The sequence below is a fragment of the Mus caroli genome, chromosome X, assembly GCF_900094665.2.
Source record: "Mus caroli chromosome X, CAROLI_EIJ_v1.1, whole genome shotgun sequence".
NCBI classification, from domain to species: domain Eukaryota; kingdom Metazoa; phylum Chordata; class Mammalia; order Rodentia; family Muridae; genus Mus; species Mus caroli.
The window spans coordinates 71,970,129-71,984,094 of record NC_034589.1 but is presented as its reverse complement, the minus strand read 5'-3'; positions in this window follow the sequence as shown (position 1 = coordinate 71,984,094).

Sequence of the window (13,966 nt, the reverse complement as noted above, 5' to 3'; positions counted from 1 at the left end):
ATGCCTGGCCTTTGTGTTACTTCTGTTCAGTTTGAAAATTCTACAAGAGCAGCAAATTTGTCAAAAACTTTGTCTCGTTATATGTTACAGAACTGGACCATGGAATTTGAGCAAACGCTTCGAGAATTGAGAGTTGCTATTCTACAAGTGAATTCTACACGTCTTGACCCTTCGCTGACGAAGGGCTTCTCCACCTGGATTTCCTCTGCATTTTCCTACTTTAAGGAGTGGGTGGGGGTAGGCTTGTTTGCTGAGATCCTATGCAGTGGAGCGTTGCTTTTGCTCTGGATGGTCTGTAAACTTAAAGCCCAAACAAAAAGGGACAAGAAGGCAATAACCCAAGCACTTGCAACACTAGACCATGGTACCTCCCCTGGTATATGGTTATCTATGCTTAAGCAATAGGTCGCTGGCCGCTCAGCTCTTGCACCCCACGAGGCTAGTCTCATTGCACGGGATAGAGTGAGTGTGCTTCAGCAGCCCGAGAGAGTTGCACGGCTAAGCACTGCAGTAGAAAGGCTCTGCAGCATAAAATGAGCCTATTCTAGGGAGACATGTCATCTTGTATGAAGGTTGAGTGTCTAAGTGTCCTTCCCCCAGGAAAAACGACACGGGAGTGGACCAAGACCCCTCCGGGTGATGAGCCTGGGAGGAGGTTTTGTGTAAAGCCCCTATTTTTGCACACTGAGGATTTGACCTCTATCTCCACTCTCAGTACTGGGTGGCCTGTTGCCTTTTAAATAAAAGAAAAGGGGGAGATGTGGGGAGCCGCCCTTGCAATCGCCATTACAAGATGGCGCTGATATCCGGTGTTCTGACTAGTAAACAAGTAGTCTGCACATGTGCTGGGGTATTTTTCCATTCCTTGTGCCCTGCCTGTCCCGTGGCGTCAGCTGGGCTGATAGTGAGCAACCAGTCAGGGTAAAATACGTATCCAACTGCTCTTGTGGTCTATAAAAGGGATGGGTTTCCTGTGTTCTGGGTCTCCTCCTCCCCTGAAGCTGATCATCTATCTCTCGAGATGTATTAAAGCTTATTTGTTGCAGAAGGATTCGAGTGTGTCCTGTGTGTGAGTTTTCACTGGCAAGGCACCTTATATCAGGATACATGATATAATGCTTTAAGAGAGGGTTAATTGGCCATCCTAGTAGAAACATAGAAGACATTGTTGCTGAGGATAATTTGAACTGTGGAAGCTTGGCTCAACACATTTTGGAGGGGAAGAATTTATTATCTGTCCTAGAGACTGATTTGTGATATTTTGATGAAGAATCTGGCTGCTTTTGCCCTTGTCTGCAACATCTACCTAAGGCTAAAGCTAAGGTGAAGAGAAGCAGATTAATTGCATTGACGAAGTCTCAAAAAAAAAAAAAAAACCACAGCATAGATTTTGACTTCCGGTTTACTCTCATAAAGAGTGTTTTGAGCAAGCATAGCAAGCTTAGGAAGGAAAAATACAAAATGTGTGGGTCAAGTAATAAAGGGGCACCAGAAAGTGAAATGGAGCTGAATTCTGTGTTCAAGGAGATAAACAATAAACAGATTGTAGGAGTGGTTATCTCATGGGAAGATCCCACCCAGCAAAGCTTATTGTTTGTGTTTACAGCTGAACAAGGCATACTTAAGTCATGATTGGTGTCATTACCAGGCTCTTGTTTTCATTTTGTCTTTTAATCAGAAATGAACTACAATCCCAAAATAGAGGGTACAATTGTGTAGGCTTTGATTTATTTAAAACCTACTTTTAATAAGTGTCTTAGTCAGGGTTTCTATTCCTGGACAAAACACCATGACCCAGAAGCAGATTGGGAAGAAAGGGGTTTATTCAGCTTACACCTCCACGTTGCTGTTCATCACCAAAGGAAGTCAGGACTGGAGGAAGCAGGAGCTGATGCAGAGGCCTTGGAGGGGTGTTACTTACTGGTTTGCTTCCCCTGGCTTGATCAGCCTGGTCTCTTACAGAACCCAAGACTACCAGCCCAGGGATGGAATCACTGACAATGGGCCCTCCTCACTTGATCACTAATTGAAAAAATGCCTTAAAGCTGGATCTTATGGAGGCATTTCCTCAACTGAAGCTCCTTTCTCTGTGACAACTCCAGCCTGTGTCAATGTGACAAATAAAACTAGTCAGTACAATAAGGGTTCTCAAACATTTTGACCACCATTCTAGTCCACCATCCAAAGGTAGGGGAGAAAAGATGCTAAATAGGACAAGGGGAGGGGATCTATTTAGAAATAGTTCTTTGGGGGTGATTCCAATCTGTTAGTAAGGATATCAGCAGTCCAGTTAAGTACTCTCAGGATACCAAACTTGAATTATCAGCAGTGGCATGATCCAGTAGAAATAGCCAGGCCTCCATGGAATCCACATGAGTCAGTAGGAGTGACCAGAGCCAGCCAGAAATCCAGAAAAAGTTCTCTGCCCTGCCTCTCAAGGAATTGAAGACTAGCAAAGATGTGAAACCAAAGAAGCATTGCAAGGCTACCTATGCAAGCACCCCATCACTGTCCATTGAGTCCTATTTATACTCTTTTCAAACATCATGTTTCTTCCCACTAGTCTTTCCATAGCAAAACACCACGTAGGTCTGCCTCACCAAAACACCATGAGTCTACATCACATGACGCAACCAGAAACTCACACTTCATATCTCACTTTTTATTTAGAGATTGTCATTTTCCCTATCATTAACAATCTATGTATAATAAAATTAATTATAACAACTACAAAACTAGAACTTTACAACTAATTTAAATAGCAGTTTATTTATAGTATATCTAGCATAACAAACTTAAATTCATATTAATATATAATAATTCAAACAGAACAACCTTAAATTCACATTAGTTTACAATAATTTAAATGCACAACCTTAAATTTCTATCTATACTGTTATCTAAACCTTAGGTAATAACAACAATAGCACATCAAACAACCAAAATTATCCTTCTCAACTTAAGGGGTCAGATGATGGTCTTCTTATAATTGCTTCAGGATGAAATGGGGCTAGTAATTCCTGTTTGGGGTTCAAAGAAAATAAAAGGTAGTTAAAATGAAACAAAACAAAACAAAACAAAACAAAACAAAACAAAAATTACAGCTGTAGCATTTGTTGTCCAGTCTCAGTTTTTATCCAGTCTATGTGTTGTCTGTCCAGTCTGTGTTGTCTGTATAGTCTATATGTTATTGGTTGAGCCTATGTGTTGTTTGTCAAGTCTATGTTTTGTCTATTCACTATATGATAGAACATATGGTCTATCCCTTTTTAAATTAAAGTGCATGCATATTTTGGAGAAATCACAGAGACAATCTGAAAGAGTAAATCACCTGGGCTTATTTGCTTTGTGAAGAAATTAATTTCTCAGCTGTTAAGAGATTTTCCTTGGTCATATCTAATCTTTATAAGTTTTGTTGGTGATCATCTTTTCTCATTCTCATAGATACATAAGCATAACTATATCCCCATCTTAAAACTGTTGCAGGTTTCCATTTTAATGTCAACACAACCTTGTTATATGCCTGTTTGTCTAGATCTTCAGTGCTTTCAATATCCCAGTGTCTCTCAGCTACTGTTGTTCCTTTTTAACCAACATTAAGGAAACTTAGAGTTAGCAAGACATTATTTAATCTGTCCCTGCGGTTTTTTACTTGCCCACCTCCGTTTTTAAATAAGCATCTCTTTTAAGGCACAATTAGATCTTTCTATAACTGCTTCTCCTGTGAGATTTTGTTGTAAAGTTACAACCCACTTTATATAATAGTAAAAAAAATTACTGATATTTTATAATCAATTAAATAATTAAATAATTACAGAATATTAAATAAAGAATTGTTTCATTTTATTGGATACATATGCAGAAGCATTATAAGTTTTAATTTATGCATGAATCTCTGTAAATGCCGTGATTTCCAAGAAGTGTATAATAACATAACCAACCTTTTCAAAACTTAAAGCAGTTGCCCATTGAAACCATGAGTACATGTCAATAGTATGGTGTATATACATTCATTTTCCAAATTCTGCAAAATAGAAAACATCCATCTGCCAGCTGTCAGTTTTTGATGCCCCTAGGGTTTCTGCCAACAAGTAACACAATCTGGTTGTATAAAGAACATGCAGGGTATTTTTATTATTATTATTATTTGTTCAGCTTGTGGCAGAAAGAGTTGTACCTGATAACTCAGAGTTAACCTTTTATTTATACAATTGCAACAGGCCATCAGAAGAAAAAAACATCTGTCATATATTACTCACATTTGGTCTCATGGAGGTTTTCCAGGTCCATTATCTCAAGGAAATGATAAAATTAATGAATTACTAATATAAAATGTGTTAAAAGTCTCAAAATGTCATGAAAATATGTTAATGGGAGGGATTTGAAGAAAAAATTTCATTACTTGGTGAAAGAATCTATGATTATGTTAAGAAATTCAGGATAATATAAAATTGCATATAATTCTGACTTTTGAACAAAGATATATGGAGTCAGTGGTTTGGAACAGAACCAGTAAGGATGCCAGAAGTTTTCTGCTATGTCTCTCTCAAGGAAGTAAAGATCTGTGAATATTTGGGACCCAAGAAGTACTGCAAGGGTATCTATGAAAGTTCCTCATCACTGTTCACTGAATCATATTTATACTCTCTCCAAACATCATGTGACCTCCCATGGGTCTTGCATCAGCAAAACACCACATGAGTCTGCCCCAGCCAAACACCATGTGAGTCTGCATCACATGACACAATCCAGAAACTTCTAGATACATTTGTGACCAAGATCTTGCGACTTGAAAACACAGATTTTAGATACAGATCATGAAGCATAATGGCCATGAAAAGCTTAGGCCCAGGTATGGTGGTACTTCCATTAATTCCAGCATTCAGAAGACAGAGCCATATAGATCTCTGAGTTCAAGTCAATCTACAAAGCAAGTTCCAGTACAGAAGAGCTTAGGCAGTGAAGTAGTTAGAAAACAGAAAGCTGGTGATAATGTAATATACACTAAGTGGGCATGTTCCAGCCCCAGCAAGAAGCAGTGGAATGGAGTTACCCAGACCCTGGAGTGATATAGAGTGCAAGTTTGGAAATGTGATCCAAGGCCTTTAGATGAGCATAGAAGATCATGTGTGGATCAAGAAGCTGTCATGTTATAGTTTCCTTGGAGACCCCAAGATGTTCAAGATGCAAGAGCCATGGTGACACCTGCCATGGAAATCTGCTAACAGGAAGTAGAACCACCCAAGTGAAAGAAACGTGTTGCAATCATAGAAGCTGAAAGGAGTTGAGCATCAGACATGGAGATGCAGAGTTTGGAGTTTGCTCAGCTGGTTTTCAGTATTGCTTTGTTCCAGTATTTCCTCATTATTACATTTTAGAATGGTAATGTACATCCATTAATGTTGGAAGTATATAACCTGCTTTTTGATTTTGACATTATAGGGGAATACAGTTAAGAGATTGCATGAATCTCAGAAGAGACTTTGAACTTTGGATTTTTAAAATATTGGTGAGACTATGATAGACTATGAGAATTTTTGTATTAAATATATTTTGTACCACGCTCTAACTAGATATTGCCTCCATAGTCTTTTGTGTTTAAACAATCCAATGGGGGACAGGGAGTGGAATGTGGTGGTTTGAATATGCTTGACTCAGGAAGTGGCACTATTCATTTGTGGATTTGCTGGAATAGGTGTGGCCTTGTTGGAAGAAGATTATGACTCTGGAGGTGGGCTTGAAGACACTCTTCCTAGCTGCCTGAGGATGCTGAGTCTTCTACTAGCAGCCTATAGTTCAAGATGTAGAACTCTCAGCTCCTCCTAATGCAATGCCTGCCTTGACACTGCCTTGCTCCTGCCTTGATGATAATGGACTGAACCTCTAAGCCAGCCTCAGTTAAATTTTGTACTTCATAAAAGTTGCCTTGGTCATTGTATATGGACCCTATATCAGGGTCCTTTCAGCAAAATCTTGCTGGCATATGCAATGTTGTCTGAGTTTGGAGGCTAATTATGAGATGGATCAGTGGGTGCAGCAGTTTCTGGATGGTCCATCCTTGCCCCTCAGCTCCAAACTTTTTCTCTGTAACTCCTTCCATGGGTGTTTTATTCCCAATTTTAAGAAGGGGCTTTGTTCTTCTTGAGTTCCATTGGTTTTACAAATTGTATCTTGGATAGTCGAACTTTCTGGGATAATATGCACTTATCAGTGAGTACATATCATGTGAGTACTTTTGTGATTGGGTTGCCTCACTCAGGATGATACCCTCCAAATCCATCCATTTGCCTACGAATTTCATAAAATCATTGTTTTTAATAGCTCCATTGTGTAAATGTACCACAAATTCTGTATCCATTCCTTTGTTGAGGTATATCTGGGTTCGTTCCAGCTGTTATAAATAAGGCTGCTATGAATAGGGTGAAGTATGTGCCCTTATTACCAGTTGGAACATTATCTGGATATATGCCCAGGAGAGTTATTGCAGGATCCTCTGGTAGTAATATGTCCAATTTTCTGAGGAACTGTCAGACTGATTTCCAGACGGGTTGTAAAAGCTTGCAATCCCACCAACAATGGAGGAGTGTTCCTCTTTCTCCACATCTTAGCCAGTATCTGCTGTCACCTGAATTTTTTATCTTAGCCATTCTCACTGGTGTGAGGTGGAATCTTAGGGTTGTTTTGATGTGCATTTCCCTGATGATTAAGGTGTTGAACATTTTTTCAGATGCTTCTCAGCCATTCGGTATTCCTCAGGTGAGAAACCTTTGTTTAGCTCTGAGCCCCATTTTTTAATGGGGTTATTTGATTTCCTGGTGTCCACCTTCTTGAATTCTTTATATATATTGGATATCAGTCCCCTTTCTGATTTAAAATTGGGAAAGATCCTTTCCCAATCTGGTGGTGACTTTTTTGTCTTATTGACACTGTCTTTTGCCTTACAGAAGCTTGGTAATTTCATGAGGTCCCATTTGTCAATCCTCGATCTTACAGCACAAGCCATTGATGTTCTATTCAGGATTTTTTCCCCTGTGCCCATATCTTTGAGGCTTTTCCCCACTATCTCCTCTATAAGGTTCACTGTCTCTCATTTTATGTGGAGTTCCTTGATCCAATTAGATTTTACCTTAGTACAAAGAGATAGGAACAGATCCATTCACATTCTTCTACATGATAACCGCTAGTTGAGCCAGCACCATTTGTTGAAAAGGCTGTCAATTTTCCACTGGATAGTTTTAGCTCCCTTGTCAAAGATCAAGTGACCATAGGTGTGTGGGTTCATTTCTGGGTCTTCAGTTCTATTCCATTGGTCTACTTGTCTTTCGTTATACCATTACCATGCAGTTTTTATCACAATTGCTCGTAGTAAAGCTTTAGGTCAGGCATGGTGATTCCACCAGAGGTTCTTTGAGAACCTTTGAGTTCTTTGAGGTCCTTGAGGAGAGTTTTTGCTATCCTAGGATTTTTATTATTCCAGATGAATTTGCAAATTGCCCTTTCTAATTCGATGAAGTACTGAGTGAAATTTTGGTGGGGGTTGCATTGAATCTGTGGATTGCTTTTGGCAAGATAGCCATTTTTACTATATTGATCCTGCCAATCCATGAGCATGGGAGATCTTTCCATCTTAGAAGATCTTTTTGATTTCTTTCTTCAGAGACCTGAAGTTCTTATACAGATCTTTCACTTCCTTGGTTAGAGTCACACCTAGGGAGTTTATATTATTTGTGACTATTGTGAAGGGTGTGGTTTCCCTAATATCTTTCTCAGCCTGTTTATCCTTTGTATAGAGAAAGGCCATTGACTTGTTTGAGTTAATTTTATATCCAGCTACTTCACGGAAGCTGTTTATCAGGTTTAGGAGTTCTCTGGTGGAATTTTTAGGGTCACTTATATATAATATAATATCATCTGCAAATAGTGATATTTTGACTTCGTCTTTCCAACTTGTTATCCACTTGATCTCCTTTGGTTGTCGAATTGCTCTGGCTAGGGCTTCAAGTACTATATTGAATAGGTAGGGAGAAAGTGGGCAGCCTTTTCTAGTCCCTGATTTTAGTGGGATTGCTTCCAGCTTCTCTCCATTTACTTTGATATTGGCTATTGGTTTGCTATGGAGTGCTTTTATAATGTTTAGGTATGGGCCTTGAATTCCTGATCTTTCCAAGACTTTTATCATGAATGGGTATTGGATTTTTTCAAATTCTTACTCAGCATCTAATCAGATGATCATGTGGTTTTTGTCTTTGAGTTTGTTTACATAGTGGGTTGCATTGATGGATTTCTGCAGAGTAAACCATCCCTGCATGCCTAGAATGAAGCCCAGTTGATCAGGATGGATGATTGTTTTGATGTGTTCTTGGATTCGGTTAGCACGAATTTTATTGAGTATTTTTGCATCGATATTCATAAGGGAAATTGGTCTGAACTTCTCTATCTTTGTTGGGTCTTTATGTGGTTTAGGTATCAGAGTAATTGTGGCTTCATAGAATGAGTTGGGTAGAGTACTCTCTGTTTCAATTTTTTGGAATAGTTTGAGAAGAACTGGAATTAGATCTTCTTTGAAGGTCTGATAGAAGTCTGCACTAAACACATCTGGTCCTTGAATCTTTTTGGGTATGAGACTATTAATGACTGCTTTTATTTCTTTAGGAGATATAGGACTGTTTAGGTCATTAATCTGATCCTGATTTAACTTTGGTATCTGGTATCTGTCTAGAAAATTGTCCATTTCCTCCAGGTTTTCCAGTTTGGTAGAAGGATCTGATGATGTTTTGGATTTCCTCAGGTTCTGTTGTTATGTCTCTCTTTTCATTTCTGATTTTGTTAATTAGGGTGCTGTCCCTGTACCCTCTCATGAGTCTAGCTAAGGGTTTATCTATCTTGTTGATTTTCTCAAAGCACCAGCTCTTTCCTTGGTTGATTCTTTGAATAGTTCTTTTGTTTCCACTTGGTTGATTTTGCCCCTGAGTTTAATTATTTCCTGCATTCTACTCCTCTTGGGTGAATTTGATTTTTTTTTTTTGTTCTAGAGCTTTTAGGTGTGTTATCAAGCTGCTAATGTGTGCTATCTCTACTTTCCTTTTGGAGGCACTCAGAGCTACGAGTTTTCCTCTTCGGAATGCTTTCATTGTGTCCCATAAGTTTGGGTATGTTGTGGCTTCATTTTCATTAATCTCTAAAAAGACTTTAATTTTTTTCTTTATTTTTTCCTTTACCAAGTTATCATTGAGGAGAGTGTTGTTCAGTTTTCATGTGAATGTTGGCTTTCTAATATTTATGTTGTTATTGTAGATCAGCTGTAGTCCATGGTGATCTGATAGGATTCATGGGACAATTTCAATATTTTTGTATCTGTTGAGGCCTGTATTGTGACCAAGTATATGGTCAATTTTGGAGAAGGTACCATGAGATGCTGAGAAGAAGGTATATCCTTTTGTTTTAGGATAAAATGTTCTGTAGATATCTGTTACATCCATTTGTTTCATAACTTCTGTTAATTTCACTGTGTCTCTGTTTAGTTTTTGTTTCTATTATCTGTTCAATAATGAGAGTGGGTGTTGAGGTCTCTCACTATTATGGTGTGAGGTACAATGCATGCTTTCATCTCAACTAAAATTTCTTTAGTGAATGTGGCTTCCCTTGCATTTGGAGCATAGATATTCAGAATTGAGAGTGCATCTTGGAAGATTTTACCTTTGATGAGTATAAAATGCCCCTCCTTGTCTTTTTTTTCGGTTGGAAGTTGATTTTATTCGATATTAGAATAGCTACTCCAGCTTGTTTCTTCAGACCATTTGCTTGGAGAAGTGTTTTCCAGATTTTCACTCTGACCTAGTGTCCGTCTTTTTCCCTTAGATGGGTTTCATGTAAGCAGCAAAATGTTGGGTCCTGTTTGTGTAGCTTATGTCTTTTTATTGGGGATTTGAGTTTATTGATATTAAGAGATATTAAGTAAAAGTAATTGTTGCTTCCTATTATTTTTGTTGTTAGAATTGGGATTCTGTTCTTGTTGCTGTCTTCTTTTAGATTAGTTGAAGGATTACTTTCTTGCTTTTTCTAGGGTGTAATTTCTGTCCTGTCTTGTTTTTTTTCCTGTTATTATCCTTTGAAGGGCTGGATTCATGGAAAGATATTGTGTGAATTTGGTTTTGTTATGGAATACTTTGTTTTCTTCTTCTATAGTAATTGAGATTTTGGCTGGGTATAGTAGCCTGGGATTGCATTTGTGTTCTCTTAGTGTCTGTATAACATCTGTCCAGGATCTTCTGGCTTTCATAGTTTCTGGTGAGAAGTCTGGAGTAATTCTAATAGGCCTGCCTTTATATGTTTCCTTGCTGTTTTTAATATTTTGTCTTTATTTAGTGCATATTTTGTTCTGATTATTTTGTTTAGGGAGGAATTTCTTTTCTGATCCAGTCTATTTGGAGTTCTGTAGCCTTCTTTTATGTTAATGGGCATCTCTTTCTTTAGGTATGGGATGTTTTCTTCCATAATTTTGTTGAAGATATTTGCTGGCCCTTTAAATTGAAAAAAATATTCATTCTCATCTACTCAAGTCCTCCATCATCATCATAATAAGTGTCTTTAGATCCATGTCTTGCTTTTCTGGTGTAATGATGTATTCAGGATTTGCTATGGTGGGAGACTTTGGTTCAGATGATGCCAAGTAGTAACCTTGGTTTCTGTTGCTTCTGTTTTTATGCTTGCCTCCTGCCATCTGATTATCTCAAGTTATTTGCTTTCTTCTATATATCTGATTGCAGCCTGTCCTTCTTATAATCCCAGTTGATTCAGAACTCTCAGAGTCCAGATTTGTCTGTGATCCTTTACTTGTGGTCTCCTGTGAAACTGAAATTCTGGGTGTGTCAGAGTTCTTGGCAGTCAAGTTCCTCTGAGACACTGAAATGTTGGTGTGACCCAGGTCCTGTTATACTGAGATTCTGTTGTCAAAGATCCTGGGTGTTTTACAGTGCCTGGAAGTGGTGTCTCCTTTGAGGAGCATGGAGCTGACAGGACATTGGTCCTAAGATCATGTGGAGAGTCCTCTATGGACCATGGATAGGTCCACCGACTCCGTGCCCAAGGTGACCTGGTGCTGGCGCTGACCCGAAGGGACTTGTGCCCTTGGTCAGGCTGGTTTTCTGCTTCCCTAATGCTTTCTCAAGTCACGCGTGATTGGGTTGGAACAAAAGTTGTGTTATACTCACCAGTGGTCCTAAGATCGCATGGAGAGTCCTCTAGGGACTGTGCAGGTGTTAGCCGACTCTGTGCCCAAAGTTACCCAGTGCTGGCCTTCTTTGTTCATTCTTTAATTGATAGTTATTTAGTGTTTTTTTTCCAGTTTCTGGCTATTATGAATAATTCAGTCATCAAACTCTGACTCTATTTTGGATGCTAAGAAATGCTTGCTGAAAGGAGCTTGATACAGCTGTCTCCTGAGAGGCCCTGTCAGAGCCTTACTAATAGAGTCAGATGCTTTCAGCCAACCATTGCTCTGAATGTGGGGTCCCCAATGGAGGCATTAAAGAAAGAACTGAAGGAGCTTGTCAGGTTTGCAACCCAAACAACAATATCAACTAACCAGAACACCCAGAGCTCCCAGTTACAAAACTAACAACCAAGAAGTACAAATGGTTCCTGCTGCATATGTAGCAGAAGACAGCCTTGCCAGGCAACAATGGGAGGAGAGGTCCTTGGTTCTATGAAGAATCAATAGATGCACCAGTGTAGGGGAATCAAGGGTGGGAAAGTTGGAATGGGTGGGTGGGTGGAGGGACACCCCCATAGAAGCAGGGGGAGAGGAGATGGGAGGGGGGTATATGGGAGGGTGAGAAACTGAGTAAGTGTATAACAATTGAAATGTAAATAAATTTTTAAAAAGATGCTAAGAACATAGTTGGCCAATTGTCTTCGTGGAAGTTTGGAGAGCCCTATGGGTATATACCCAAGTAGTATGGGTCTTGACAGAAACTGATCCCCAAATCTCTGAGGAAATACCATATTGATTTCCAACGTGGTTGTAAAAGATAAAATCCCAGGGCCAGTTTGATTTGCTTCTACCTAATAGCTAAGGATGTTTAACTCTTAAAGGGCTTTTTATTAATTTGAGTTTCGTCTATTAAATAGTTTCTGTTTGGTTGTTGGTTTAGTTCTATGGAACTCTGGGCATACTTGTTTGTTCATATTGTTGCTCCTCCTGTGGAGCTGCAAACCCCTTAAGCTCCTTGAGTCCTTTCTCTAGCTCCTCCATTGGGGAGCCTGTGCTCAGTCTAATGGATGGCTGTGAGTATCTGCTTCTATATTTGCAGAGACTCTATGGCTCCAGCCAAATATGCTACAGAGGGTGGCCTTGTGGGACATCAATAAGGGGAAAGACCCTTGGTCTTGTGAAGACTCAGTGCCTCAATGTAGGGGAATGCCAGGACAGGGAAGCAGGAGTGGGTGTGTTAGTGATCAGGGGGAAGAGCATGGAATACAGAGGTTTTCAGAGGGGAAATGAGGAAAGGGGAAAGAGACATTTGAAATGTAAATAAAGAAAATATCTAATAAAAAGAGTGTAAAAAAGGAGAAAAGTTTCTGTTTTAGGCCGGAACAGATACAATAAAACTGAAATAACCCCATGTATCCTATCAGATCACCACAGAATAAGGCTGGTCTTCAATAACAACAAAGAACAGAAAGTCCACATACACATGGAAGCTGAACAACACTAAATTCTACTTGAAGAAGGAAGAAATAAAGAAAGAAAATAAATACATTCTAGAATGTAAAGGAAATGAAGGCACAGCATACCCAAACTTATGGGACACAATAAAAGCAGTGCTAGGAAAAAATTCAGCTCTGAGTGGCTCAAAAAGAAACTGGAGAGAGCATACACTAGCAGATTAACAGCACACCTGGAAGCTCTAGAATAAAAAGAAGCAAACACACCCAAGAGGCGTAGACTGCAGGAAATAATTGAACTGGGGGATGAAGTCAACCAAGTAGTAACAAAAAGAACTATACAAAGAATCAACAAAACTAGGATGTGGATCTTTGAGAAAAATCAACAAAATAGATAAACCCTTAGCCAGACAAAACAGAGGGCACAGAGACAGTATCCAAATTAACATAATCAGAAACAAAATGGGAGACATACCAATAGAAACTGAGAAAACTGAAAAAATTATCAATCCCTACTACCAAAGACTATACTCAAGAAAATTGGAAAAGCTGGTTGAAATGTACAATTTTATAGAAAGATAACAGCTACCAAAGTTAAATTTAGATCAGATAAATGATCTAAACAGTCCCAAACCCCCTAAAGGAATAGAAGTAGTCATTAATAGTCTCCAAACCAAAAAATGCCTAGGACCAGGTGGGTTTAGTGCAGAGTTCTCTCAGACCTTCAATGAAGACCTAATGCCAATACTCTTCAAACTAATCCACAAAGTAGAAACAGAAGAAATACTACTCAATTCATTCAACGAAGCCACAAATACACTGATATCAAAACCACAGAAAGACCCAACAAGGAAAGAAAACTTCAGAGCAAATTCCCTTATGAATATCAATGCAAAAAATATCTCAATGAAATTCTCTCAAACTGATTCCAAGAACACATTAAAATGATCATTCATCATGATCAAGTAGGTTTCATTTCAGGGATGCAGGGATGGCTCAATATATGGAAATCCATCAACATAATCTACTACATAAACAAACTCAAAGAATAAAACAGCACATGACCATTTCATTAGATACTGAAAAAGCATTTGACAAAATACAACACCCCTTCATGTTAAAATACTTGGAATGGTCATGAATTCAAGGCTCATACCTAAACATAGTAAAAGCAATATACAGCAAATCAGTAGAAAACATCAAACTAAATGGAGAGAAACTGTAAGCAATCCCATTAAATTCAGAGACTAGACAAGACTGCCCACTCTCTCCCTATCATTCAATATGGTAGTTGAAATTC